Here is a 25385-nt window from a genome sequence, read left to right as displayed (position 1 = left end):
TTATGGTTTGGGTTATGGTTTGGGTTATGGTTTGGGTTATGTTTTGGGTTATGGTTTGGGTTATGGTTTGGGTTATGGTTTGGGTTATGGTTTGGGTTATGGTTTTGGTTATGGTTTGGGTTATGGTTTGGGTTATGGTTTGGGTTATGGTTTGGGTTATGGTTTGGGTTATGGTTTGGGTTATGGTTTGGGTTATGGTTTGGGTTATGGTTTGGGTTATGGTTTGGGTTATGGTTTGGGTTATGGTTTGGGTTATGGTTTGGGTTATGGTTTGGGTTATGGTTTGGGTTATGGTTTGGGTTATGGTTTGGGTTATGGTTTGGGTTATCGTTTGGGTTATGGTTTGGGTTATGGTTTGGGTTATGGTTTGGGTTATGGTTTGGGTTATGGTTTGGGTTATGGTTTGGGTTATGGTTTTGGTTATGGTTTGGGTTATGGTTTGGGTTATGGTTTGGGTTATGGTTTGGGTTATGGTTTGGGTTATGGTTTGGGTTATGGTTTGGGTTATGGTTTGGGTTATGGTTTGGATTTTGGTTTGGGTTATGGTTTGGGTTATGGTTATGGTTATTTTTAGGGGTTGGGGTTATGGTTCGGGTTATTGTTAGGTGTTGGGGTTATGGTTTGGGTTAGGGTTATTGTTAGGGGTTATGGTTTGGGTTATGGTTATGGTTGGGGTTATGGTTTGGGTTAGGGTTATTGTTGGGGAATGGGGTTATGGTTCTGGTCAGGGTTATTGATAGGGGTTAGGGGTTATCGTTTGGTTTATGGTTATGGTTAAGGTTATGGTTGGGGTTATGGTTTGGGTTAGGGTTATTGTTATGGTTGGGGTTATGGTTATGGTTGGGGTTATGGTGTGGGTTATGGTTATGGTTGGACTTATGGTTATTTTTCGGGTTATGGTTATGGTTGGGGTTATGGTTATGGTTGGGGTTATGGTTTGGGTTAGGTTTATATTTAAGGGTTGCGGTTATGGTTTGGGTTAGGGTTATTGTTAGGGGTTATGGTTATGGTTTGGGTTAGGGTTATATTTAGGGGTTGCGGTTATGGTTTGGGTTAGGGTTATTGTTAGGGGTTAGGGTTATGGTTTGGGTTAGGGTTATATTTAGGGGTTGCGGTTATGGTTTGGGTTAGGGTTATTGTTAGGGGTTAGGGTTATGGTTTAGGTTAGGGTTATTGTTAGGGGTTGGGGTTATGGTTTGGGTTAGGGTTATTGTTAGGGGTTAAGGGTTATGGGTTGGGTTATGGTTTGGGTTAGGGTTATTGTTAGGGGTTAAGGGTTATGGGTTGGGTTATGGTTATGGTTGGGATTATGGTTGGGGTTATAGTTTGGGTTAGGGTTATTGTTAGGGGTTGGGGTTATGGTTTTGGTTATGGTTGGGGTTACGGTTTGGGTTATGGTTGGGGTTATGGTTTGGGTTATGGTTACGGTTGGGTTATGGTTATGGTTGGGGTTATGGTTATGGTTGGGGTTATGGTTTGGGTTATGGTTTGGGTTATGGTTTGGGTTATGGTTTGGGTTATGGTTTGGGTTATGGTTTGGGTTATGGTTTGGGTTATGGTTTGGGTTATGGTTTGGGTTATGGTTTGGGTTATGGTTTGGGTTATGGTTTGGGTTATGGTTTGGGTTATGGTTTGGGTTATGGTTTGGGTTATGGTTTGGGTTATGGTTTGGGTTATGGTTTGGGTTATGGTTTGGGTTATGGTTTGGGTTATGGTTTGGGTTATGGTTTGGGTTATGGTTTGGGTTATGGTTTGTGTTATGGTTTGGGTTATGGTTTGGGTTCGGGTTATGGTTTGGGTTAAGGTTATTGTTAGGGGTTTGGGGTTATGGTTTGAGTTATGGTTATGGTTGGGGTTATGGCTATGGATGGGATTATGGTTTGGGTTAGGGTTCTTGTTAGGGTTTGGGTTATTGTTAGGGGTTATGGTTTGGGTTATGGTTATGGTTATGGTTGGGGTTATGGTTTGGGTTAGGGTTCTTGTTAGGGTTTGGGTTATTGTTAGGGGTTATGGTTTGGGTTATGGTTATGGTTATGGTTGGGGTTATGGTTGGGGTTATGGTTGGGGTTATGGTTGGGGTTATGGTTGGGGTTATGGTTTGGGTTAGGGTTATTGTTAGGGATTTGGGTTATGGTTTGGGTTATGGTTTGGGTTATGGTTTGGGTTATGGTTTGGGTTATGGTTTGGGTTATGGTTTGGGTTATGGTTTGGGTTATGGTTTGGGTTATGGTTTGGGTTATGGTTTGGGTTATGGTTTGGGTTATGGTTTGGGTTATGGTTTGGGTTATGGTTTGGGTTAGGGTTATTGTCAGGGGTTGGGGGTTATGGTTTGGGTTATGGTTATGGTTGGGGTTATGGCTATGGATGGGATTATGGTTTGGGTTAGGGTTCTTGTTAGGGGTTAGGGGTTATGGTTTGGCTTATGGTTATGGTTAGGGTTATGGTTTAGGTTAGGGTTATTGTTAGGGGTTGGGGTTATGGTTTGGGTTAGGGTTATTGTAAGGGATTAGGGGTTATGGTTTGGGTTATGGTTATGATTGGCGTTATGGTTTGGGTTAGGGTTATTGTTAGGGGTCTGGGTTATGGTTTTGTTGAGGGTTATTGTTAGGGGTTAGGGGTTATGTTTTGGGTTATGGTTATGGTTGGGGTTATGGTTTAGGTTAGGGTTATTGTTAGGGGTTGGGGTTATGGTTTGGGTTAGGGTTATTGTTAGGGGTTATGGTTTGGGTTATGGTTATGGTTGGGGTTATGGTTATGGTTTGGGTTAGGTTTTGGGTTAGGGTTATTGTTAGGGGTTGGGGTTATGGTTTGGGTTAGGGTTATTGTTAGGGGTTAGGGGTTATGGTTTAGATTATGGTTATTGTTAGGGGTTGGGGTTATGGTTTGGGTTAGGGTTATTGTTAGGGGTTATGGTTTGGGTTAGGGATATTGTTAGGGGTTAGGGGTTATGGTTTGGGTTAGGGTTAGGGTTAGGGTTATTGTTAGGGGTTGGGGTTAGGGTTTGGGTTATGGTTGGGGTTATGGTTGGTGTTATGGTTGGGGTTATCGGTTAGGGTTATGGTTATGGTTGGGGATATGGTTGGAATTATGGCTATGGTTGGGAATCTGGTTCTGGTTGGGGTTATGGTTTGGGTTAGGGTTATGGTTTGGGTTAGGGTTATTGTTTGGGTTATGGTTTGGGTTCGGGTTATGGTTTGGGTTAGGGTTATTGTTAGGGGTTGGGGGTTATGGTTTGGGTTATGGTTATGATTGGGGTTATGGTTGGGGTTATGGTTTGGGTTAGGGTTATGGTTTGGGTTAGGGTTATGGTTTGGGTTAGGGTTATTGTTAGGGGTTGGGGGTTATGGTTTGGGTTATGGTTATGGTTTGGGTTATGGCTATGAATGGGATTATGGTTTGGGTTAGGGTTCTTGTTAGGGGTTTGGGTTAGGGTTATTGTTAGGGGTTAGGGGTTCTGGTTTAGGTTATGGTTATGGTTGGGGTTATGGTTTAGGTTAGGGTTATTGCTAGGGGTTGGGGTTATGGTTTGGGTTAGGGTTATTGTAAGGGATAAGGGGTTACTGTTTGGGTTAGGGTTCTTGTTAGGGGTTTGGGTTAGGGTTATTGTTAGGGGTTAGGGGTTATGGTTTGGGTTATGGTTATGGTTGGGGTTATGGTTTAGGTTAGGGTTATTGTTAGGTGTTGGGGTTATGGCTTGGGTTAGGGTTATTGTAAGGGATAAGGGGTTATGGTTTGGGTTAGGGTTCTTGTTAGGGGTTTGGGTTATTGTAAGGGGTTAGGGGTTATGGTTTTGGTTATGGTTGGGGTTATGGTTTAGGTTAGGGTTATTGTTAGGGGTTGGGGTTATGGTTTGGGTTAGGGTTATTGTAAGGGATAAGGGGTTATGGTTTGGTTTATGGTTAAGGTTATGGTTGGGGTTATGGTTATGGTTTTGGTTAGGGTTTTTGTTATGGGTTGGGGTTATGGTTTGGGTTAGGGTTATTCTTAGGGGTTAGGTGTTATGGTTTGGGTTAGGGTTATTGTTAGGGGTTAGGTGTTATGGTTTGGGTTATGGTTGGGGTTATGGATTGGGTTAGGGTTATTGTTAGGGGTTGGGGTTATGGTTTGGGTTAGGGTTATTGGTAGGGGTTAGGGGTTATGGTTGGGGTTATGGTTATGGTTTTAGTTAGGGTTATTGTTAGGGATTATGGTTATGGTTTGGGTTAGGGTTATTGTTAGGGGTTGGGGTTATGGTTATGGTTTTGGTTAGGGTTATTGTTAGGGGTTATGGTTATGGTTTGGGTTAGGGTTTGGGTTAGGGTTAGGGTTAGGGTTAGGGTTTGGGTTAGGGTTTGGGTTAGGGTTTAGGTTAGGGTTAGGGTTATTGTTAGGGGTTATGGTTTGAGTTAGGGTTATTGTTAGGGGTTGGGGTTATGGTTTGTGTTAGGGTTATTGATAGGGGTTAGGGGTTATGGTTGGGGTTATGGTTTGGGTTAGGGATATTGTTAGGGGTTGGGGTTATGGTTTGGTTAAGGGTTATTGTTAGTGGTTAGGGGTTATGTTTTGGGTTATGGTTATGGTTTGGGTTATGATTATGGTTGGGGTTATGGTTAAGGTTAGGGTTATTGTTAGGGGTTGGGGTTATGGTTTGGGTTAGGGTTATTGTTAGGGGTTATGGTTATGGTTTGGGTTAGGGTTATTGTTAGGGTTATTGTTAGGGGTTGGGGTTATGGTTTGGGTTAGGGTTATTGTTAGGGGTTAGGGGTTATGGTTTGGGTTATGGTTATGGTTGGGGTTATGGTTATGGTTTGGGTTAGGTTTTGGGTTAGGGTTATTGTTAGGGGTTGGGGTTATGGTTTGGGTTAGGGTTATTGTTAGGGGTTAGGGGTTATGGTTTGGGTTATGGTTATTGTTAGGGGTTGGGGTTATGGTTAGGGTTATGGTTATGGTCGGGGATATGGTTGGGGTTATGGCTATGGTTGGGAATATGGTTTTGATTGGGGTTATGGGGTTATGGTTAGGGTTATGGTTATGGTTGGGGATATGGTTGGGGTTATGGCTATGGTTGGGAATCTGGTTATGGTTGGGGAGATGGTTTGGGTTAGGGTTATGGTTTGGGTTAGGGTTATTGTTTGGGTTATGGTTTGGGTTCGGGTTATGGTTTCGGTTAGGGTTATTGTTTGGGTTATGGTTTGGGTTCGGGTTATGGTTTGGGTTACGGTTATTGTTAGGGGTTGGGGGTTATGGTTTGGGTTATGGTTATGGTTGGGGTTATGGCTATGGATGGAATTATGCTTTGGGTTAGGGTTATTGTTAGGGGTTAGGGGTTATGGTTTGGGTTATGGTTATGAGTGGGGTTAGGGTTTAGGTTAGGGTTATTGTTAGGGGTTGGGGTTATGGTTTGGGTTAGGGTTATTGTAAGGGATAAGAGGTTATGGTTTGGGTTTTGGTTATGGTTGGGGTTATGGTTTGGGTTAGGGTTATTGTTAGGGTTTAGGGGTTATGGTTTGGTTTATGGTTATGCTTAAGGTTATGGTTGGGGTTATGGTTTGGATTAGGGTTAATGTTAGGGTTTAGGGGTTATGGTTTGGTTTGCGGTTATGGTTAAGGTTATGGTTTGGGTTATGGTTTGGGTTAGCGTTATTTTTAGGTGTTAGGGGTTATGGTTATTGTTGGGGTTATGGTTATGGATGGGATTATGGTTTGGGTTAGGGTTATTGTTAGGGATTTGGGTTATGGTTTGGGTTAGGGTTATTGGTAGGGGTTAGGGGTTATGGTTATGGTTGGGGTTATGGTTTAGGTTAGGGTTATTGTTAGGGGTTGGGGTTATGGTTTGGGTTAGGGTTATTGTTAGGCGTTGGGGTTATGGTTTGGGTTAGGGTTATTGTTAGGGGTTAGGGGTTATGGTTTGGGTTATGGTTTCTGTTAAGGTTTGGGTTATGGTTTGGGTTATGGTTTGGGTTATGGTTTGGGTTATGGTTTGGGTTATGGTTTGGGTTATGGTTTGGGTTATGGTTTGGGTTATGGTTTGGGTTATGGTTTGGGTTATGGTTTGGGTTATGGTTTGGGTTATGGTTTGGGTTATGGTTTGGGTTAGGGGTTAGGGGTTAGGGGTCATGGTTTGGGTTATGGTTATGGTTGGGGTTATGGTTTAGGTTAGGGTTATTGTTAAGGGTTGGGGTTATGGTTTGGGTTAGGGTTATTGTAAGGGATTAGGGGTTATGGTTTGGGTTATGGTTATGATTGGGGTTATGGTTTGGGTTAGGGTTATTGTTTGGGGTTGGGGTTATGGTTTGGGTTAGGGTTATTGTTAGGGGTTATAGTTTGGGTTATGGTTATTGTTCGGGGTTGGGGTTATGGTTTGGGTTAGGGTTATTGTTAGGGGTTGGGGTTATGGTTTGGGTTAGGGTTATTGTTAGGGGTTAGGGTTTGGGTTATGGTTATTGTTAGGGGTTGGGATTATGGTTTGGGTTAGGGTTATTGTTAGGGGTTGGGGTTATGGTTTGCGATATGGTTGGGGTTATGGTTGGGGTTATGGTTGGGGTTATAGTTGGGGTTATGGTTAGGGTTATGGTTATGGTTATGGTTGGGGATATGGTTGGGGTTATGGCTATGGTTGGGAATATGGTTTTGGTTGGGGTTATGGTTATGGTTGGGAATCTGGTTATGGTTGGGGTTATGGTTTGGGTTAGGGTTATGGTTTGGGTTAGGGTTATGGTTTGGGTTAGGGTTATTGTTTGGGTAATGGTTTGGGTTCGGGTTATGGTTTGGGTTAAGGTTATTGTTAGGGGTTTGGGGTTATGGTTTGAGTTATGGTTATGGTTGGGGTTATGGCTATGGATGGGATTATGGTTTGGGTTAGGGTTCTTGTTAGGGTTTGGGTTATTGTTAGGGGTTATGGTTTGGGTTATGGTTATGGTTATGGTTGGGGTTATGGTTGGGGTTATGGTTGGGGTTATGGTTTGGGTTAGGGTTATTGTTAGGGATTTGGGTTATGGTTTGGGTTATGGTTTGGGTTATGGTTTGGGTTATGTTTTGGGTTATGGTTTGGGTTATGGTTTGGGTTATGGTTTGGGTTATGGTTTTGGTTATGGTTTGGGTTATGGTTTGGGTTATGGTTTGGGTTATGGTTTGGGTTATGGTTTGGGTTATGGTTTGGGTTATGGTTTGGGTTATGGTTTGGGTTATGGTTTGGGTTATGGTTTGGGTTATGGTTTGGGTTATGGTTTGGGTTATGGTTTGGGTTATGGTTTGGGTTATGGTTTGGGTTATGGTTTGGGTTATGGTTTGGGTTATGGTTTGGGTTATGGTTTGGGTTATGGTTTGGGTTATGGTTTGGGTTATGGTTTGGGTTATGGTTTGGGTTATGGTTTGGGTGTGGTTTGGGTTATGGTTTGGGTTATGGTTTGGGTTATGGTTTGGGTTATGGTTTGGGTTATGGTTTGGGTTATGGTTTGGGTTATCGTTTGGGTTATGGTTTGGGTTATGGTTTGGGTTATGGTTTGGGTTATGGTTTGGGTTATGGTTTGGGTTATGGTTTTGGTTATGGTTTGGGTTATGGTTTGGGTTATGGTTTGGGTTATGGTTTGGGTTATGGTTTGGGTTATGGTTTGGGTTATGGTTTGGGTTATGGTTTGGGTTATGGTTTGGATTTTGGTTTGGGTTATGGTTTGGGTTATGGTTATGGTTATTTTTAGGGGTTGGGGTTATGGTTCGGGTTATTGTTAGGTGTTGGGGTTATGGTTTGGGTTAGGGTTATTGTTAGGGGTTATGGTTTGGGTTATGGTTATGGTTGGGGTTATGGTTTGGGTTAGGGTTATTGTTGGGGAATGGGGTTATGGTTCTGGTCAGGGTTATTGATAGGGGTTAGGGGTTATCGTTTGGTTTATGGTTATGGTTAAGGTTATGGTTGGGGTTATGGTTTGGGTTAGGGTTATTGTTATGGTTGGGGTTATGGTTATGGTTGGGGTTATGGTGTGGGTTATGGTTATGGTTGGACTTATGGTTATTGTTCGGGTTATGGTTATGGTTGGGGTTATGGTTATGGTTGGGGTTATGGTTTGGGTTAGGTTTATATTTAAGGGTTGCGGTTATGGTTTGGGTTAGGGTTATTGTTAGGGGTTATGGTTATGGTTTGGGTTAGGGTTATATTTAGGGGTTGCGGTTATGGTTTGGGTTAGGGTTATTGTTAGGGGTTAGGGTTATGGTTTGGGTTAGGGTTATATTTAGGGGTTGCGGTTATGGTTTGGGTTAGGGTTATTGTTAGGGGTTAGGGTTATGGTTTAGGTTAGGGTTATTGTTAGGGGTTGGGGTTATGGTTTGGGTTAGGGTTATTGTTAGGGGTTAAGGGTTATGGGTTGGGTTATGGTTTGGGTTAGGGTTATTGTTAGGGGTTAAGGGTTATGGGTTGGGTTATGGTTATGGTTGGGATTATGGTTGGGGTTATAGTTTGGGTTAGGGTTATTGTTAGGGGTTGGGGTTATGGTTTTGGTTATGGTTGGGGTTACGGTTTGGGTTATGGTTGGGGTTATGGTTTGGGTTATGGTTACGGTTGGGTTATGGTTATGGTTGGGGTTATGGTTATGGTTGGGGTTATGGTTTGGGTTATGGTTTGGGTTATGGTTTGGGTTATGGTTTGGGTTATGGTTTGGGTTATGGTTTGGGTTATGGTTTGGGTTATGGTTTGGGTTATGGTTTGGGTTATGGTTTGGGTTATGGTTTGGGTTATGGTTTGGGTTATGGTTTGGGTTATGGTTTGGGTTATGGTTTGGGTTATGGTTTGGGTTATGGTTTGGGTTATGGTTTGGGTTATGGTTTGGGTTATGGTTTGGGTTATGGTTTGGGTTATGGTTTGGGTTATGGTTTGGGTTATGGTTTGGGTTATGGTTTGGGTTATGGTTTGGGTTATGGTTTGTGTTATGGTTTGGGTTATGGTTTGGGTTATGGTTTGGGTTATGGTTTGGGTTATGGTTTGGGTTATGGTTTGGGTTATGGTTTGGGTTATGGTTTGGGTTATGGTTTGGGTTATGGTTTGGGTTATGGTTTGGGTTATTGTTTGGGTTATGGTTTGGGTTATGGTTTGGGTTATGGTTTGGGTTATGGTTTGGGTTATGGTTTGGGTTATGGTTTGGGTTATGGTTTGGGTTATGGTTTGGGTTATGGTTTGGGTTATGGTTTGGGTTATGGTTTGGGTTATGGTTTGGGTTATGGTTTGGGTTATGGTTTGGGTTATGGTTTGGTTTATGGTTTGGGTTATGGTTTGGGTTATGGTTTGGGTTATGGTTTGGGTTATGGTTTGGGTTATGGTTTGGGTTATGGTTTGGGTTATGGTTTGGGTTATGGTTTGGGTTATGGTTTGGGTTATGGTTTGGGTTATGGTTTGGGTTATGGTTTGGGTTATGGTTTGGGTTATGGTTTGGGTTATGGTTTGGGTTATGGTTTGGGTTATGGTTTGGGTTATGGTTTGGGTTATGGTTTGGGTTATGGTTTGGGTTATGGTTTGGGTTATGGTTTGGGTTATGGTTTGGGTTATGGTTTGGGTTATGGTTTGGGTTATGGTTTGGGTTATGGTTTGGGTTATGGTTTGGGTTATGGTTTGGGTTATGGTTTGGGTTATGGTTTGGGTTATGGTTTGGGTTATGGTTTGGGTTATGGTTTGGGTTATGGTTTGTGTTATGGTTTGGGTTATGGTTTGGGTTATGGTTTGGGTTATGGTTTGGGTTATGGTTTGGGTTATGGTTTGGGTTATGGTTTGGGTTATGGTTTGGGTTATGGTTTGGGTTATGGTTTGGGTTATGGTTTGGGTTATTGTTTGGGTTATGGTTTGGGTTATGGTTTGGGTTATGGTTTGGGTTATGGTTTGGGTTATGGTTTGGGTTATGGTTTGGGTTATGGTTTGGGTTATGGTTTGGGTTATGGTTTGGGTTATGGTTTGGGTTATGGTTTGGGTTATGGTTTGGGTTATGGTTTGGGTTATGGTTTGGGTTATGGTTTGGTTTATGGTTTGGGTTATGGTTTGGGTTATGGTTTGGGTTATGGTTTGGGTTATGGTTTGGGTTATGGTTTGGGTTATGGTTTGGGTTATGGTTTGGGTTATGGTTTGGGTTATGGTTTGGGTTATGGTTTGGGTTATGGTTTGGGTTATGGTTTGGGTTATGGTTTGGGTTATGGTTTGGGTTATGGTTTGGGTTATGGTTTGGGTTATGGTTTGGGTTATGGTTTGGGTTATGGTTTGGGTTATGGTTTGGGTTATGGTTTGGGTTATGGTTTGGGTTATGGTTTGGGTTATGGTTTGGGTTATGGTTTGGGTTATGGTTTGGGTTATGGTTTGGGTTATGGTTTGGGTTATGGTTTGGGTTATGGTTTGGGTTATGGTTTGGGTTATGGTTTGGGTTATGGTTTGGGTTATGGTTTGGGTTATGGTTTGGGTTATGGTTTGGGTTATGGTTTGGGTTATGGTTTGGGTTATGGTTTGGGTTATGGTTTGGGTTATGGTTTGGGTTATGGTTTGGGTTATGGTTTGGGTTATGGTTTGGGTTATGGTTTGGGTTATGGTTTGGGTTATGGTTTGGGTTATGGTTTGGGTTATGGTTTGGGTTATGGTTTGGGTTATGGTTTGGGTTATGGTTTGGGTTATGGTTTGGGTTATGGTTTGGGTTATGGTTTGGGTTATGGTTTGGGTTATGGTTTGGGTTATGGTTTGGGTTATGGTTTGGGTTATGGTTTGGGTTATGGTTTGGGTTATGGTTTGGGTTATGGTTTGGGTTATGGTTTGGGTTATGGTTTGGGTTATGGTTTGGGTTATGGTTTGGGTTATGGTTTGGGTTATGGTTTGGGTTATGGTTTGGGTTATGGTTTGGGTTATGGTTTGGGTTATGGTTTGGGTTATGGTTTGGGTTATGGTTTGGGTTATGGTTTGGGTTATGGTTTGGGTTATGGTTTGGGTTATGGTTTGGGTTATGGTTTGGGTTATGGTTTGGGTTATGGTTTGGGTTATGGTTTGGGTTATGGTTTGGGTTATGGTTTGGGTTATGGTTTGGGTTATGGTTTGGGTTATGGTTTGGGTTATGGTTTGGGTTATGGTTTGGGTTATGGTTTGGGTTATGGTTTGGGTTATGGTTTGGGTTATGGTTTGGGTTATGGTTTGGGTTATGGTTTGGGTTATGGTTTGGGTTATGGTTTGGGTTATGGTTTGGGTTATGGTTTGGGTTATGGTTTGGGTTATGGTTTGGGTTATGGTTTGGGTTATGGTTTGGGTTATGGTTTGGGTTATGGTTTGGGTTATGGTTTGGGTTATGGTTTGGGTTATGGTTTGGGTTATGGTTTGGGTTATGGTTTGGGTTATGGTTTGGGTTATGGTTTGGGTTATGGTTTGGGTTATGGTTTGGGTTATGGTTTGGGTTATGGTTTGGGTTATGGTTTGGGTTATGGTTTGGGTTATGGTTTGGGTTATGGTTTGGGTTATGGTTTTGGTTATGGTTTGGGTTATGGTTTGGGTTATGGTTTGAAATTATGGTTTGGGTTATGGTTTGGGTTATGGTTATGGTTATTGTTAGGGGTTGGGGTTATGCAGGTACTAACCAGGCCCGAACCATGCTTGGCTTCCGAGATCAGACAAGATAGGGCCTTTTCAGGGTGGTCTGGCCCTGAGCGGTACTGCGTCAGCAGATGGACACCCATGAAATGTCAAAAAATGATCTGGGACACGATGGTCACAGTACCTGGTATTCCCAAGCGATCTCCCAAACAGGTACTAATCAGGCCCGAACCATGATTCACTTCCACGATCGGACGAGATCGGGCCTTTTAAGGGTGGTATGGCCGTGAGTGGTAATGCTCCAGCAGATGGACACCCATGAAATGTCGAAAAAAGATCTGTGACATGATTTTCACAGCACCTGGTATTCCCAAGCGGTCTCCCAAACAGGTACTAACCAAGCCCGAACAATGCTTGGCTTCCGAGATCGGACAAGATCGGGCCTTTTCAGGGTGGTATGGCCGTGGGCGGTACTGCGCTAGCAGATGGACACCCATGACATGTCGAAAAGATGCGGGGCATGATGCTCACAGCACCTTGTATTCCCAAACGGTCTCCCAAACAGGTACTAACCAGGCCGAATCATGCTTGGCTTCCGAGATCAGACGAAATCGGGCCTTTTCAGAGTGGTAAGGCCGTGAGCGGTACTGCACTAGCAGATGGACACCCATGAAAATTCGAAAAAGATGGGAGGCATGATCCTCACAGCACCTTGTATTCCTAAGCGGTCTCCCAAACAGGTACTAACCTGGCCCGAACCATGTTTGACTTCTGAGATCGGACGAGATCGGGCCTTTTCAGGGTGGTATGACCGCGTGCGGTACTGCGGCAGCAGATGGATACCCATGAAATGTCAAAAAAGATGAGAAGCATGATACTCACAGCACCTGGTATTCCTAAGCGGTCTCCCAAACAGGTACTAACCTGGCCCGAACAATGTTTGACTTCCGAGATCGGACGAGATCGGGCCTTTTCAGGGTGGTATGACCGCGTGCGGTACTGCGCCAGCAGATGGACACCCATGAAATGTCTAAAAAGATGCGGGGCATGATGCTCACAGCACCTGGTATTCCCAAGCGATCTCCCAAACAGGTACTAACCAGGCCGAACCATGCTTGGCTTCCGAGATCGGACGAGATCGGGCCTTTTCAGGGTGGTATGGCCGTGATTGGTACCTCGCCAGCAGATGGACACCCATGAAATGTCAAAAAGATGCGGGGCATGATGCTCACAGCACCTGGTATTCTCAAGCGGTCTCCCAAACAGGTACTAACCAGGCCAAACCATGCTTGGCTTCCGAGATCGGACGAGATCGGGACTTTTCAGGGTGATATGGCCGTGAGCGGTACTGCATTAGCAGATGGACACCCATGAAATGTCAAAAAAGATGCGGGGCATGATGCTCACAGCACCTGGTATTCCCAAGCGGTCTCCCAAACAGGTACTAATCAGGCCCGAACCATGATTGACTTCCGCGATCGGACGAGATCGGGCCTTTTCAGGGTGGTATGGCCGTGATTGGTAATGCTCCAGCAGATGGACACCCATGAAATGTCGAAAAAAGATCTGAGACATGATTTTCACAGCACCTCCCAAACAGTCTCCCAAACAGGTACTAACCACCCCGAACAATGCTTGGCTTCCGTTATCGGACGAGCTCGGGCCTTTTCGGGGTGGTATGGCCGTGAGCGGTAAAGTGCCAGCAGATGGACACCTATGAAATGTCGAAAAAGATGCGGGGCATGAAGCTCACAGCATCTGGTATTCCCATGCGGTGTCCAAAACAGGCACTAACCAGGCCCGAACCATGCTTGGCTTCCGAGATCGGACGAGATCGGGCCTTTTCAGGTTGGTATGGCCGTGAGCGGTGCAGCCCTAGCAGATGGACACCCATGAAATGTCGAAAAAAGATTCGGGACATGATGCTCACAGTACCTGGTATTCCCAAGCGGTCTCCCAAACAGGTACTAACCAGGCCCGAACCACACTTGGCTTCCGAGATAGGACGAGATCGGGCCTTTTCAGGGTGGTATGGCCGTGAGCAGTACTGCACTGGCAGATGGACACCCATAAAATGTCGAAAAAGATCCAGGGCATGATACTTACAGCACCTGGTATTCCCGAGCGGTCTCCCAAACTGGTACTAACCAGGCCCGTACCATGCTTGGCTTCCGAGATCGGGCAAGATCGGCCTTTTCAGGGTGGTATGGACGTGGGCGGTACTGCATCAGCAGATGGACACCCATAAATGTCGAAAAAAGATCTGGGACATGATGCTCACAGCACCTGGTATTCCCAAGCGGTCTCCCAAACAGGTACTAACCAGGCCCAAAACATACTTGGCTTCCGAGATCGGACAAGACCGGGCCTTTTCAGGGTGGTATGGCCGTGAGCGGTACTGCACTGGCAGATGGACACCCATAAAATGTCGAAAAAGATCCGGGGCATGATACACACAGCACCTGGTATTCCCAAGCAGTTCCCCAAACTAGTAATAACCAGGCCCAAACCATGCTTGGCTTCCAAGATCGGACGAGATTAGGCCTTTTCAGGGTGGTATGGCCGTGAGCAGTACAGTGCCAGCAGATGGACACCCATGAAATGTCAAACAAGATGCGGGGCATGATCCTCACAGCACCTGGTATTCCCAAGCGGTCTCCCAAACAGGTACTAACCAGGCCCAAAACATACTTGGCTTCCGAGATCCGACGAGATCAGCCCTTTTCAAGGTGGTATGGCCGTGAGCAGTACAGTGCCAGCAGATGGACACCCATGAAATGTCGAACAAGATGCGGGGCATGATGCTCACAGCACCTGGTATTCCCAAGCGGTCTCCCAAACAGGTACTAACCAGGCCCAAAACATACTTGGCTTCCGAGATCGGACGAGACCGGGCCTTTTCAGGGTGGTATGGCCGTGAGCGGTACTGCACTGGCAGATGGACACCCATAAAATCTCTAAAAAGATCCGGGGCATGATACTCACAGCACCTGGTATTCCCAAGCGGTCTCCCAAACTGGTACTAACCAGGCCCAAACCATGCTTGGCTTCTAAGATCGGATGAGATCAGGCCTTTTCAGGGTGGTATGGCCGTGAGCAGTACAGTGCCAGCAGATGGACACCCATGAAATGTCGAACAAGATGCGGGGCATGATGCTCACAGCACCTGGTATTCCCAAGCGGTCTCCCAAACAGGTACTTACCAAGCCCGAACAATGCTTGGCTTCCGAGATCGGACAAGATTGGGCCTTTTCAGGGTGGTATGGCCGTGAGCGGTACTGTGCCAGCAGATGGACACCCATTAAATGTCGAAAAAGATGCGGGGCATGATGCTCACAGCACCTGGGATTCCCAAGCGGTCTCCCAAACAGGTACAAACCAGGCCCGAAGCATGCTTGGCTTACGAGATCGGATGAAATCGGGCCTTTTCAGAGTGGTATGGCCGTGAGCGGTACTGCGCCAGCAGATGGACACCCATGAAATGTCGAAAAAGATGCGGGGCATGATGCTCACAGCACCTGGTATTCCCAAGCGGTCTCCCAAACAAGTATTAACCAGGCCGAACCATGCTTGGCTTCCGTTATCGGACGAGGTCGGGCCTTTTCGGGGTGGTATGGCCGTGAGCAATACTACACCAGCAGGTGGACACCCATGAAATGTCGAAAAAAGATCTGGGACAAGATGCCCACAGCACCTGGTATTCCCAAGCGGTCTCCCATACAGGTACTAACCAGGCCCGAACCATGCTTGGCTTCCGAGATCGGACAAGATCGGGCCTTTTCAGGGTGGTGTGGACTTAAGTGGTACTGCACCAGCAGATGGACACCCATAAATGTCGAAAAAAGATCCTGGACATGATGCTCACAGCTCCTGGTATTCCCAAGCGGTCTCCGTAACAGGTACTAACCAGGCTGAACCATGCTTGGCTTCCGAGATCGGACGAGATCAGGCCTTTTCAGGGTGGTAGGACTGCGTGCGGTACTGTGCTAGCAGATGGACACCCATGAAATGTCGAAAAAGATGCGGGGCAAGATGCTCAGAGCACCTGGTATTCCCAATAGTCACCCAAACAGGTACTAACCAGGCCCGAACCATGCTTGGCTTCCGAGATCAGACAAGATAGGGCCTTTTCAGGGTGGTCTGGCCGTGAGCGGTACTGCGCCAGCAGATGGACACCCATGAAATGTCGAAGAATGATCTGGGACATGATGCTCACAGTGCCTGGTATTCCCAAGCGGTCTCCCAAACATGTACAAAGCAGGCCCGAACCATGCTTGGCTTCTGAGATCGGACGAAATCGGGGCTTTTCAGGGTGGTATGGCCGTGAGCGGTATTGCGTTATCAGATGGACACCCATGAAATGTCGAAAAAGATGCAGGGCATGATGATCACAGCACCTGGTATTCCCAAGCGGTCCCCCAAACAGGTCCTAACCAGGCCGCACCATGCTTGGCTTCCGTGATCGGACGTGCTCGAGCCTTTTTGGGATGGTATGGCCGTGAGCAATACTGCACCAGCAGGTGGACACCCATGAAATGTCGAAAAAAGATCTGGGACATGATGCTCACAGCACCTGGTATTACCAAGCGGTCACCCAAACAGGTACTAACCAGGCCCGAACTTTGCTTGGCTTCCAGGATCAGACAAGATCGGGCCTTTTCATGGTGGTATGGCCGTGAGCGGTACTGCATTGGCAGATGGACACCCATAAAATGTCGAGAAAGATGCGGGGCATGATGCTCACAGAACCTGGTATTCACAAGCGGTCTCCCAAACAGGTACTAACCAGGCCCGAACAATGCTTGGCTTCCGAGATCTGACGAGATTGGGCCTTTTCAGGGTGGTATGGCCGTGAGCGGTAATGTTCGAGCAGATGGACACCCATCAATAGTGGAAAAAGATGCGGGGCATGATGCTCACAGAACCTGGTAATCCCAAGCGGTCTCCCAAACAGGTACTAACCAGGCCCGAACCATGCTTGGCTTCTGAGATCAGACAAAACCGGGCCTTTTCAGGGTGGTATGGCCGTGAGCAATACTGCACAGGCAGATGGACACCCATAAATGTCGAAAAAAAAGATCCTGGACATGATGCTCACAGCACCTGTTATTCCCAAGCGGTCTCCCAAACAGGTACTACCCAGGCCCGAACCATGCTTGGCTTCCGAGATCGGACGAGATCGGGCCTTTTCAGGGTGGTATGGCCGTGAGCAGTACTGTGCCAGCAGATGGACACCCATGAAATGTCGAAAAAGATGCGGGGCATGATGCTCACAGAACCAGGTATTCCCAAGCGGTCTCCCAAACAGGTACAAACCAGGCCCGAACCATGCTTGGCTTCCCAGATCGGACAAAATCTGGCCTTTTCAGGGTGATATGGCCATGAGCGGTACTGCGTTATCAGATGGACACCCATGAAATGTCGAAAAAGATGCGGGGCATGATGGTCACAGCACCTGGTATTCCCAAGCAGTCTCCCAAACAGGTACTAACCAGGCCGAACCTTGCATGGCTTCCGTGATCGGACATGCTCAGGCATTTTTGGGATGGTATGGCCGTGAGCAATACTGCACCAGCAGGTGGACACCCATGAAATGTCGAAAAAAGATCTGGGACACGATGCTCACAGCACCTGGTATTCCCAAGCGGTCCCCCAAACAGGTACTAACCAGCTCCGAACCATGCTTGGCTTCCGGGATCAGACAAGATCGGGCCTTTTCAGGTTGGTATGGCCGTGAGCGGTAATTTTCAAGCAGATGGACACCCATCAATAGTGGAAAAAGATCCGGGGCATGATGCTCACAGCACCTGGTAATCCCAAGCGGTAACCCAAACAGGTACTAACCAGGCCCGAACTATGCTTGGCTTCCGAGATCGGACGAGATCAGGCCTTTTCAGGGTGGTATGACCGCGTGCGGGACTGCGTAAGCAGATGGACACCCATGAAATGTCTAAAAAGATGCGGGGCATGATGCTCACAGCACCTGGTATTCCCAAGCGGTCACCCAAACAGGTACTAACCAGGCCCGAAACATGCTTGGCTTCCGAGATCAGACAAGATAGGGCCTTTTCAGGGTGGTCTGGCCGTGAGCGGTACTGCGCCAGCAGATGGACACCCATGAAATGTCGAAAAATGATCTGGGACATGATGCTCACAGTGCCTGGTATTCCCAAGCGGTCTCCCAAACATGTACTAACCAGTCCCGAACCATGCTTGGCTTTCGAGATCGTACGAGATCGGGCCTTTTCAGGGTGGTAATGGCCTTGAGTGGTACTGCACCAGCAGATGGACACCCATGAAATGTCGGAAAGATGCGGGGCATGATGCTCACAGCACCTGGTATTCCCAAGCGGTCTCCCAAACAGGTACTAACCAGGCCGAACCGTGCTTGGCTTCCGAGATCGGACGAGATCGGGCCTTTTCAGGGTGGTATGGCCGTGAGCGGTACTGCATTAGCAGATGGACACCCATGAAATTTCGAAAAAGATGCGGGGCATGATGCTCACAGCACCTGGTATTCCCAAGCGGTCTCCCAAATAGGTACTAACCAGGCCCGAACCATGCTTGGCTTCCAAGATCAGACGAGACCAGGCCTTTCCAGGGTGGTATGGCCCTGAGCAGTACAGCACCAGCAGATGGACACCCATGAAATGTCAAAAAAAGATCTGGGACATGATGCTCACAGCACCTGGTATTCCCAAGCGGTCTCCCAAATTGGTACTAACCAGGCCCGAATTATGCTTGGCTTCCAAGATCGGACGAGGTCAGGCGTTTTCAGGGTGGTATGGTCGTGAACGGTAGTGAGTCAGCAGATGGCCACCCATGAAATGTCGAAAAAAGATCTGGGACATGATGCTCACAGCACTAGGTATTCCCAAGCGGTCTCCCAAACAGGTACTAACCAGGCCCGAACCATGCTAGGCTTCTGGTATCGGACGAGATCAGGCCTTTTCATGGTGGTATGGCCGTGAGCGGTGCTGCACTAGCAGATGGTCACCCCTGAAATGTCGAGAAAGATGCGGGGCATGATGCTCACAGCACCTGGTATTCCCAAGCAGTCTGCCAAACAGGTACTAACGAGGCCCGAACCATGCTTGGCTTCCGAGATCGGACGAGAATGGGCCTTTTCAGGGTGGTATGGCCGTGAGCGGAATTGCAACAGCAGATGGACACCCATGAAATGTCGAAAAAGATGCGGGGCATGATGCTCACAGCACCTGGTATTCCCAAGCAGTCTCCCAAACAGGTACTAACCAGGTCGAACCGTGCTTGGCTTCCAAGATTGGACGAGATCGGGCCTTTACAGGGTGGTATGACCGTGAGCGTTACTGCGCATGCAGATGGACACCCATCAAATGTCGAAAAAGATGCGGGGCATGATGCTCACAGAACCTGGTATTCCCAAGCGGTTTCCCAAACAGGTGCTAACCAGGCCCGAACCATGCTTGGCTTCCGAGATCGGACGAGAGCGGGCCTTTTCAGGGTGGTATGGCCTTGAACAGTACTGCGCCAGCAGATACACACCCATGAAATGTCGAAAAATGATCTGGGACATGATGCTCACAGTACCTGGTACTCCCAAGCGGTCCCCCAAACAGGTACTAACCAGGCCCGCTCCATGCTTGGCTTTTGAGATCAGACGAGTTCGGGCCTTTTCAGGGTGGTATGGTCGTGAGCGGTACAGCTCTAGCAGATGGACACCCATGAAATTTCGAACAAGATGTGGGGCATGATGCTCACAGCACCTGGTATTCCCAAGCGGTCTCCCAAACAGGTACTAACCAGGCCCGAACCATGCTCGGCTTCCGAGATCGGACAAGACCGGGCCTTTTCAGGGTGGTATGGCCGTGAGCGGTACTGCACTAGCAGATGGACACCCATGAAATGTCGAAAAATGATCTGAGCATGATGCTCACAGCACCTGGTATTCCCAAGCGGTCTCCCAAACAGGTACTAATCAGGCCGAACCATGCTTGGCCTCCGAGATCGGACGAGATCGGGCCTTTTCAGGGTGGTATGGCCGTGAGCGGTACTGCACTAGCAGATGGACACCCATGAAATGTCGAAAAAAGATCCGGGACATGATGCTCACAGTACCTGGTATTCCCAAGCGGTCTCCCAAACAGGTACTAACCAGGCCCAAAACATACTTGGCTTCCGAGATCGGACAAGACCGGGCCTTTTCAGGGTGGTATGGCCGTGAGCGGTACTGCACTGGCAGATGGACACCCATAAAATGTCGAAAAAGATCCGGGGCATGATACACACAGCACCTGGTATTCCCAAGCAGTTCCCCAAACTAGTACTAACCAGGCCCAAACCATGCTTGGCTTCCAAGATCGGACGAGATTAGGCCTTTTCAGGGTGGTATGGCTGTGAGCAGTACAGTGCCAGCAGATGGACACCCATGAAATGTCAAACAAGATGTGGGGCATGATGCTCACAGCACCTGGTATTCCCAAGCGGTCTCCCAAACAGGTACTAACCAAGCCCAAAACATACTTGGCTTCCGAAATCCGACGAGATCAGGCCTTTTCAGGGTGGTATGGCCGTGAGCAGTACAGTGCCAGCAGATGGACACCCATGAAATGTCGAACAAGATGCGGGGCATGATGCTCACAGCACCTGGTATTCCCAAGCGGTCTCCCAAACAGGTACTAACCAGGCCCAAAACATACTTGGCTTCCGAGATCGGACGAGACCGGGCCTTTTCAGGGTGGTATGGCCGTGAGCGGTACTGCACTGGCAGATGGACACCCATAAAATCTCGAAAAAGATCCGGGGCATGATACCCACAGCACCTGGTATTCCCAAGCGGTCTCCCAAACTGGTACTAACCAGGCCCAAACCATGCTTGGCTTCCAAGATCGGATGAGATCAGGCCTTTTCAGGGTGGTATGGCCGTGAGCAGTACAGTGCCAGCAGATGGACACCCAAGAAATGTCGAACAAGATGCGGGGCATGATGCTCACAGCACCTGGTATTCCCAAGCGGTCTCCCAAACAGGTACTAACCAAGCCCGAACAATGCTTGGCTTCCGAGATCGGACAAGATTGGGCCTTTTCAGGGTGGTATGGCCGTGAGCGGTACTGTGCCAGCAGATGGACACCCATTAAATGTCGAAAAAGATGCGGGGCATGATGCTCACAGCACCTGGGATTCCCAAGCGGTCTCCCAAACAGGTACAAACCAGGCCCGAAGCATGCTTGGCTTCCGAGATCGGATGAAATCGGGCCTTTTCAGAGTGGTATGGCCGTGAGCGGTACTGCACCAGCAGATGGACACCCATGAAATGTCGAAAAAGATGCGGGGCATGATGCTCACAGCACCTGGTATTCCCAAGCGGTCTCCCAAACAAGTATTAACCAGACCGAACCATGCTTGGCTTCCGTTATCGGACGAGGTCGGGCCTTTTCGGGGTGGTATGGCCGTGAGCAATACTGCACCAGCAGGTGGACACCCATGAAATGTCGAAAAAAGATCTGGGACAAGATGCTCACAGCACCTGGTATTCCCAAGCGGTCTCCCATACAGGTACTAACCAGGCCCGAACGATGCTTGGCTTCCGAGATCGGACAAGATCGGGCCTTTTCAGGGTGGTGTGGACTTAAGTGGTACTGCACCAGCAGATGGACACCCATAAATGTCGAAAAAAGATCCTGGACATGATGCTCACAGCTCCTGGTATTCCCAAGCGGTCTCCGTAACAGGTACTAACCAGGCTGAACCATGCTTGGCTTCCGAGATCGGACGAGATCAGGCCTTTTCAGGGTGGTAGGACTGCGTGCGGTACTGTGCTAGCAGATGGACACCCATGAAATGTCGAAAAAGATGCGGGGCATGATCCTCAGAGCACCTGGTATTCCCAATAGTCACCCAAACAGGTACTAACCAGGCCCGAACCATGCTTGGCTTCCGAGATCAGACAAGATAGGGCCTTTTCAGGGTGGTCTGGCCGTGAGCGGTACTGCGCCAGCAGATGGACACCCATGAAATGTCGAAGAATGATCTGGGACATGATGCTCACAGTGCCTGGTATTCCCAAGCGGTCTCCCAAACATGTACAAAGCAGGCCCGAACCATGCTTGGCTTCCGAGATCGGACGAAATCGGGGCTTTTCAGGGTGGTATGGCCGTGAGCGGTACTGCGTTATCAGATGGACACCCATGAAATGTCGAAAAAGATGCAGGGCATGATGATCACAGCACCTGGTATTCCCAAGCGGTCCCCCAAACAGGTACTAACCAGGCCACACCATGCTTGGCTTCCGTGATCGGACGTGCTCGTGCCTTTTTGGGATGGTATGGCCGTGAGCAATACTGCACCAGCAGGTGGACACCCATGAAATGTCGAAAAAAGATCTGGGACATGATGCTCACAGCACCTGGTATTCCCAAGCGGTGACCCAAACAGGTACTAACCAGGCCCGAACTTTGCTTGGCTTCCAGGATCAGACAAGATCGGGCCTTTTCATGGTGGTATGGCCGTGAGCGGTACTGCATTGGCAGATGGACACCCATAAAATGTCGAGAAAGATGCGGGGCATGATGCTCACAGAACCTGGTATTCCCAAGCGGTCTCCCAAACAGGTACTAACCAGGCCCGAACAATGCTTGGCTTCCGAGATCTGACGAGATTGGGCCTTTTCAGGGTGGTATGGCCGTGAGCGGTAATGTTCGAGCAGATGGACACCCATCAATAGTGGAAAAAGATGCGGGGCATGATGCTCACAGCACCTGGTAATCCCAAGCGGTCTCCCAAACAGGTATTAACCAGGCCCGAACCATGCTTGGCTTCTGAGATCGGACGAAACCGGGCCTTTTCAGGGTGGTATGGCCGTGAGCAGTACTGCACAGGCAGATGGACACCCATAAATGTCGAAAAAAAGATCCTGGACATGATGCTCACAGCACCTGTTATTCCCAAGCGGTCTCCCAAACAGGTACTACCCAGGCCCGAACCATGCTTGGCTTCCGAGATCGGACGAGATCGGGCCTTTTCAGGGTGGTATGGCCTTGAGTGGTACTGCGCCAGCAGATGGACACCCATGAAATGTCGGAAAGATGCGGGGCATGATGCTCACAGCACCTGGTATTCCCAAGCGGTCTCCCAAACAGGTACTAACCAGGCCGAACCGTGCTTGGCTTCCGAGATCGGACGAGATCGGGCCTTTTCAGGGTGGTATGGCCGTGAGCGGTACTGCATTAGCAGATGGACACCCATGAAATTTCGAAAAAGATGCGGGGCATGATGCTCACAGCACCTGGTATTCCCAAGCGGTCTCCCAAACAGGTACTAACCAGGCCCGAACCATGCTTGGCTTCCGAGATCGGACATGATCGGGCCTTTTCGGGGCAGTATGGCCGTGAGCGGTACTGCACTGGCAGATGGAAATCACCCCTTTGAAAAATCCTAAAGAGCCTATTCCATGGAAGTCGAATTAAATACACTTTTGCGTTTTATGGAGGTCCTATTTTATACATTTTGAGCATTTCTGGAGGTTTTTTCTTCCATGGAAGTCGAATTAAATACACTTTTGCGTTTTATGGAGGTCCTATTTTATACATTTTGGTGATTTCTGGAGGTTTTTCTTCCATGGAATTCGAATTAAATACTTTCGCTTTTTATGGAGGTCCTATTTTATACATTTTGGTGATTTCTGGAGGTCTATTTCTCCATGGAAGTCTATTTTTATACACTTTCACGTTTTATGGAGGTCCTATTTTTTACATTTTGAGCATTTCTGGAGGTTTATTTCTTCACGGAAGTCTATTTTTATACACTTTCACGTTTTATGGAGGTCCTATTTTATACATTTTGATTATTTCTGGAGGTCTTTTTCTCCATGGAAGTCTATTTTTATACACTTTCACATTTAATGGAGGTCCTATTTTATACATTTTGAGCATTTCTGTAGGTTTATTTCTCCATGGAAGTCTATTTTTATACACTTTCACGTTTTATGGAGGTCCCTTTTCATACATTTTGGTGATTTCTGGAGGTCTATTTTAATACATTTTCACCATTTATGGAGGTCCATTTAAATACACTTTCATCAATCATGGAGGTCTATTTTAATACATTTTCACCATTTATGGAGGTCTATTTAAAAACTTTTACCATTTATGGAGGTCTATTTTAATACACTTTAACCATTTATGTAGGTCTATTTTAATACATTTTCACCATTTATGGAGGTCTATTTAAAAACATTTTCAACATTTATGGAGGTCTATTTAAAAACATTTTCAACATTTATGGAGGACCATTTTTATACACTTTACCCATTTAAGGAGGTCTATTTAAAAACATTTTCAACATTTATGGAGGTCTATTTAAAAACATTTTCAACATTTATGGAGGACCATTTTTATACACTTTACCCATTTATGGAGGTCTATTTTAATACATTTTCACCATTTAAGGAGGTCTATTTTAATACACTTTCACCATTTATGGAACTTCATTTTAATACACTTTTACCATTTCTGGAGGTTGAATTAAATACATTCTATGTGAATATGCATGTTTTGGGCCCCTATTTTGACCAGAACCAGCCTGGATCCTAATTTTTAAACAGAATAGTTAAATATACATTCACCCAGTCATATGACACTATTTGTGTATAAAATAAACATCCAGAACCGATTGAGCCTTTTTCTAATACAAAATATGGGATGTTAAAGTGTCCAAAGTCGATGTCATTGATTTGGACATAACACAACTTCTGAACATCCCTGGATGATAATTTTTATACAGAATAGTAAATTTTAGATACCTTTCATCATTGGACACCATCCCCGTGTCAATAGACCAACCAGAACCAACACCGACCGGTTATAATACAGGTACATTTTTTATCGCAAATTAGCATGTTTTTGACACTATTTATAGTGGCAAATAACCCAAGAACATGCTAGGATGATGATTTTAACACAGAATGGTCAAAAATACATTTACCCACAAATATGAGACAATTCCTGAGTAAAAGCACCAACCAGAACTTTGAATCATTAAAACATATTCTGGGGCTTAGTTATTCAATAATCAATGACCTTCATTTGGGTACTCTATTTTTGCATAGTTGTCGTATTAGAACCGGTCCATGTCGGTTTTGGAAGTTGCTATTAATTCGATTTTTTTATATTGTGTAGATGGATCTGTTTTGCTTATTCTGTGAAAAAATACAGATAATGGATGGTTCTGGGGCTATTTGCCACCATAATAAATGTCAAAAACATGCTAATTTGCGATAAAAACAATGTCTTTATTATAACCGGTCCATTTCGGTTCGGTTGGTTTGTTGACCCAGGAATGGTGTCCAATGATGATGTGAATCTATTTTCTATTATACTTTAAAGTTTTATCATTAAAACATATTCTGGGGCTTAGTTATTCAATAATCAATGACCTTCATTTTGGGTACTCTATTTTTGCATAGTTGTCGTATTAGAACCGAAAACATATTCTGGGGCTTAGTTATTCAATAATCAATGACCTTCATTTGGGTACTCTATTTTTGCATAGTTGTCGTATTAGAACCGATCCATGTCGGTTTTGGAAGTTGCTATTAATTAGATTTTTTTATATTGTGTAGATGGATCTGTTTTGCTTATTCTGTGAAAAAATACAGATAATGGATGGTTCTCGGGCAATTTGCCACCATAATAAATGTCAAAAACATGCTAATTTGCGATAAAAACAATGTCTTTATTATAACCGGTCCATTTCGGTTCTGGTTGGTTTGTTGACCCAGGAATGGTGTCCAATGATGATGTGAATCTATTTTCTATTATACTTTAAAGTTTTATCATTAAAACATATTCTGGGGCTTAGTTATTCAATAATCAATGACCTTCATTTGGGTACT

The 25385-nt window shown here is 46.3% G+C and overlaps 43 pseudogenes; all 43 read right to left on the bottom strand.

Annotated features, from left to right (window-relative positions):
* Nucleotides 1-11864: 11864 nt before the first annotated feature.
* Nucleotides 11865-11984, bottom strand: LOC144211176 (5S ribosomal RNA; annotated as a pseudogene).
* Nucleotides 11985-12039: 55 nt separating this feature from the next.
* LOC144211174 (5S ribosomal RNA) lies at nt 12040-12158 on the bottom strand (annotated as a pseudogene).
* A 232-nt stretch (nt 12159-12390) lies between these two features.
* Nucleotides 12391-12510, bottom strand: LOC144211152 (5S ribosomal RNA; annotated as a pseudogene).
* A 56-nt stretch (nt 12511-12566) lies between these two features.
* LOC144211138 (5S ribosomal RNA) lies at nt 12567-12685 on the bottom strand (annotated as a pseudogene).
* Nucleotides 12686-12740: 55 nt separating this feature from the next.
* On the bottom strand, nt 12741-12859 carry LOC144211130 (5S ribosomal RNA; annotated as a pseudogene).
* Nucleotides 12860-12915: 56 nt separating this feature from the next.
* On the bottom strand, nt 12916-13035 carry LOC144211147 (5S ribosomal RNA; annotated as a pseudogene).
* Nucleotides 13036-13261: 226 nt separating this feature from the next.
* Nucleotides 13262-13381, bottom strand: LOC144211163 (5S ribosomal RNA; annotated as a pseudogene).
* A 57-nt stretch (nt 13382-13438) lies between these two features.
* On the bottom strand, nt 13439-13558 carry LOC144211149 (5S ribosomal RNA; annotated as a pseudogene).
* Nucleotides 13559-13789: 231 nt separating this feature from the next.
* Nucleotides 13790-13909, bottom strand: LOC144211148 (5S ribosomal RNA; annotated as a pseudogene).
* A 56-nt stretch (nt 13910-13965) lies between these two features.
* LOC144211166 (5S ribosomal RNA) lies at nt 13966-14085 on the bottom strand (annotated as a pseudogene).
* A 56-nt stretch (nt 14086-14141) lies between these two features.
* LOC144211171 (5S ribosomal RNA) lies at nt 14142-14261 on the bottom strand (annotated as a pseudogene).
* A 56-nt stretch (nt 14262-14317) lies between these two features.
* LOC144211140 (5S ribosomal RNA) lies at nt 14318-14437 on the bottom strand (annotated as a pseudogene).
* A 56-nt stretch (nt 14438-14493) lies between these two features.
* Nucleotides 14494-14613, bottom strand: LOC144211179 (5S ribosomal RNA; annotated as a pseudogene).
* Nucleotides 14614-14669: 56 nt separating this feature from the next.
* Nucleotides 14670-14789, bottom strand: LOC144211161 (5S ribosomal RNA; annotated as a pseudogene).
* Nucleotides 14790-14845: 56 nt separating this feature from the next.
* LOC144211155 (5S ribosomal RNA) lies at nt 14846-14965 on the bottom strand (annotated as a pseudogene).
* A 56-nt stretch (nt 14966-15021) lies between these two features.
* Nucleotides 15022-15140, bottom strand: LOC144211178 (5S ribosomal RNA; annotated as a pseudogene).
* A 57-nt stretch (nt 15141-15197) lies between these two features.
* On the bottom strand, nt 15198-15317 carry LOC144211177 (5S ribosomal RNA; annotated as a pseudogene).
* A 935-nt stretch (nt 15318-16252) lies between these two features.
* On the bottom strand, nt 16253-16372 carry LOC144211165 (5S ribosomal RNA; annotated as a pseudogene).
* Nucleotides 16373-16606: 234 nt separating this feature from the next.
* LOC144211169 (5S ribosomal RNA) lies at nt 16607-16726 on the bottom strand (annotated as a pseudogene).
* A 408-nt stretch (nt 16727-17134) lies between these two features.
* LOC144211175 (5S ribosomal RNA) lies at nt 17135-17254 on the bottom strand (annotated as a pseudogene).
* Nucleotides 17255-17310: 56 nt separating this feature from the next.
* LOC144211172 (5S ribosomal RNA) lies at nt 17311-17430 on the bottom strand (annotated as a pseudogene).
* A 56-nt stretch (nt 17431-17486) lies between these two features.
* LOC144211167 (5S ribosomal RNA) lies at nt 17487-17606 on the bottom strand (annotated as a pseudogene).
* A 233-nt stretch (nt 17607-17839) lies between these two features.
* Nucleotides 17840-17958, bottom strand: LOC144211146 (5S ribosomal RNA; annotated as a pseudogene).
* A 56-nt stretch (nt 17959-18014) lies between these two features.
* LOC144211151 (5S ribosomal RNA) lies at nt 18015-18134 on the bottom strand (annotated as a pseudogene).
* Nucleotides 18135-18191: 57 nt separating this feature from the next.
* Nucleotides 18192-18311, bottom strand: LOC144211164 (5S ribosomal RNA; annotated as a pseudogene).
* Nucleotides 18312-18368: 57 nt separating this feature from the next.
* Nucleotides 18369-18488, bottom strand: LOC144211154 (5S ribosomal RNA; annotated as a pseudogene).
* Nucleotides 18489-18720: 232 nt separating this feature from the next.
* On the bottom strand, nt 18721-18839 carry LOC144211159 (5S ribosomal RNA; annotated as a pseudogene).
* A 409-nt stretch (nt 18840-19248) lies between these two features.
* On the bottom strand, nt 19249-19368 carry LOC144211145 (5S ribosomal RNA; annotated as a pseudogene).
* A 56-nt stretch (nt 19369-19424) lies between these two features.
* On the bottom strand, nt 19425-19543 carry LOC144211129 (5S ribosomal RNA; annotated as a pseudogene).
* A 57-nt stretch (nt 19544-19600) lies between these two features.
* On the bottom strand, nt 19601-19720 carry LOC144211160 (5S ribosomal RNA; annotated as a pseudogene).
* A 56-nt stretch (nt 19721-19776) lies between these two features.
* LOC144211150 (5S ribosomal RNA) lies at nt 19777-19896 on the bottom strand (annotated as a pseudogene).
* A 56-nt stretch (nt 19897-19952) lies between these two features.
* LOC144211162 (5S ribosomal RNA) lies at nt 19953-20072 on the bottom strand (annotated as a pseudogene).
* Nucleotides 20073-20128: 56 nt separating this feature from the next.
* On the bottom strand, nt 20129-20248 carry LOC144211139 (5S ribosomal RNA; annotated as a pseudogene).
* Nucleotides 20249-20304: 56 nt separating this feature from the next.
* LOC144211137 (5S ribosomal RNA) lies at nt 20305-20424 on the bottom strand (annotated as a pseudogene).
* A 56-nt stretch (nt 20425-20480) lies between these two features.
* Nucleotides 20481-20600, bottom strand: LOC144211156 (5S ribosomal RNA; annotated as a pseudogene).
* A 56-nt stretch (nt 20601-20656) lies between these two features.
* Nucleotides 20657-20776, bottom strand: LOC144211143 (5S ribosomal RNA; annotated as a pseudogene).
* A 759-nt stretch (nt 20777-21535) lies between these two features.
* On the bottom strand, nt 21536-21655 carry LOC144211168 (5S ribosomal RNA; annotated as a pseudogene).
* A 232-nt stretch (nt 21656-21887) lies between these two features.
* Nucleotides 21888-22007, bottom strand: LOC144211170 (5S ribosomal RNA; annotated as a pseudogene).
* A 56-nt stretch (nt 22008-22063) lies between these two features.
* On the bottom strand, nt 22064-22183 carry LOC144211153 (5S ribosomal RNA; annotated as a pseudogene).
* Nucleotides 22184-22239: 56 nt separating this feature from the next.
* Nucleotides 22240-22359, bottom strand: LOC144211173 (5S ribosomal RNA; annotated as a pseudogene).
* Nucleotides 22360-22416: 57 nt separating this feature from the next.
* Nucleotides 22417-22536, bottom strand: LOC144211142 (5S ribosomal RNA; annotated as a pseudogene).
* Nucleotides 22537-22591: 55 nt separating this feature from the next.
* On the bottom strand, nt 22592-22710 carry LOC144211128 (5S ribosomal RNA; annotated as a pseudogene).
* A 56-nt stretch (nt 22711-22766) lies between these two features.
* LOC144211144 (5S ribosomal RNA) lies at nt 22767-22886 on the bottom strand (annotated as a pseudogene).
* Nucleotides 22887-25385: the final 2499 nt, after the last annotated feature.

Source organism: Stigmatopora nigra, chromosome 17 (genome assembly GCF_051989575.1).
Source record: "Stigmatopora nigra isolate UIUO_SnigA chromosome 17, RoL_Snig_1.1, whole genome shotgun sequence".
NCBI classification, from domain to species: Eukaryota; Metazoa; Chordata; class Actinopteri; order Syngnathiformes; family Syngnathidae; genus Stigmatopora; species Stigmatopora nigra.
Note: the sequence above shows the minus strand (reverse complement) of the source record. Positions and strands in the feature narration are given on the sequence as shown.